Source organism: Pan paniscus, chromosome 10 (assembly GCF_029289425.2).
Source record: "Pan paniscus chromosome 10, NHGRI_mPanPan1-v2.0_pri, whole genome shotgun sequence".
In the NCBI taxonomy this organism is placed as follows: Eukaryota; Metazoa; Chordata; class Mammalia; order Primates; family Hominidae; genus Pan; species Pan paniscus.
Genome location: NC_073259.2, coordinates 76567422 through 76569012, shown reverse-complemented (window position 1 = coordinate 76569012; position 1591 = coordinate 76567422). Strand labels below are relative to the sequence as shown.

Below are 1591 nucleotides of genomic sequence, written 5' to 3'. Positions count from 1 at the left end.
TTGCAAATGAGATTACTATTTTATTTTGTTTTCAGATTGTTCACTGTTAGCATATAGAAATGCTACTGATTTTTGTATGTTGATTTTGTATACTGCAACTTTACTGAATTGTTAATCAGTTCTAATACTTTTTTGGTAAAATCTTTAGGTTTTCCCAAATATAAGATTATATCATCTGCAAACAAGAATAATTTGACTTTGCTTTCCGCGCTACCTGCAGAGGGGTCCATACCGTGCTGTTCTGGTTTCCCGTCGTAACTTAAAGGGAAACTTTCACAATGTCCGGAGCCCTTGATGTCCTGCAAATGAAGGAGGAGGATGTCCTTAAGTTCCTTGCAGCAGGAACCCACTTAGGTGGCACCAATCTTGACTTCCAGATGGAACAGTACATCTATGAAAGGAAAAGTGATGGCATCTATATCATAAATCTGAAGAGGACCTGGGAGAAGCTTCTGCTGGCAGCTCATGCTATTGTTGCCATTGAAAACCCTGCTGATGTCGGTGTTATATCCTCCAGGAATACTGGCCAGACGGCTGTGCTGAAGTTTGCTGCTGCCACTGGAGCCACTCCAATTGCTGGGCGCTTCCCTCCTGGAACCTTCACTAACCAGATCCAGGCAGCCTTCCGGGAGCCACGGCTTCTTGTGGTTACTGACCCCAGGGCTGACCACCAGCCTCTCACGGAGGCATCTTATGTTAACCTACCTACCATTGCGCTGTGTAACACAGATTCTCCTCTGCGCTATGTGGACATTGCCATCCCATGCAACAACAAGGGAGCTTACTCAGTGGGTTTGATGTGGTAGATGCTGGCTCGGGAAGTTCTGTGCATGCTTGGCACCATTTCCTGTGAACACCCATGGGAGGTCATGCCTGATCTGTACTTCTACAGAGATCCTGAAGAGATTGAAAAAGAAGAGCAAGCTGCTGCTGAAAAGGCAGTGACCAAGGAGGAATTTCAGGGTGAATGGACTGCTCCAGCTCCTGAGTTCACTGCTATTCAGCCTGAGGTTGCAGACTGGTCTGAAGGTGTACAGGTGCCCTCTGTGCCTATTCAGCAATTCCCTACTGAAGACTGGAGCGCTCAGCCTGCCATGGAAGACTGGTCTGCAGCTTCCACTGCTCAGGCCACTGAATGGGTAGGAGCAACCACTGACTGGTCTTAAGCTGTTCTTGCATAGGCTCTTAAGCAGCATGGAAAAATGGTTGATGGAAAATAAACATCAGTTTCTAAAAAAAAAAAAGAATAATTTGACTTCTTCCTTTCCAATTTGGATGCTCGTTATTTCTTTCTCTTGTCTGATTACTCTAGCTATGACTCCCAGTACTACGTTGAATAACAGTGGTGACACTGAGCATCCTTGTCATGTTCCAGATATTAGAGGAAAGGCTTTCAGTTTTTCTCCATTCAGTATGATACTAGCTGTGGGTTTACCATATATGGTTTTATTATGTTCAGATATGTTTCTTCTATACCCAGTTTTTTGAGGGTAAAATATATTTTAGAAATGAAGAAAATGAATGCCTTAGATGCTAAAGAATTTGAGTGCAAAGTGCTGTGGCCCTTGTATCAGATATAATCCTTTATTTT

The 1591-nt window shown here is 43.7% G+C and overlaps 1 pseudogene; it reads left to right on the top strand.

The window, feature by feature from the left end:
* The first annotated feature begins 232 nt into the window (after window positions 1-232).
* LOC112441389 (small ribosomal subunit protein uS2-like) lies at window positions 233-1265 on the top strand (annotated as a pseudogene).
* Window positions 1266-1591: the final 326 nt, after the last annotated feature.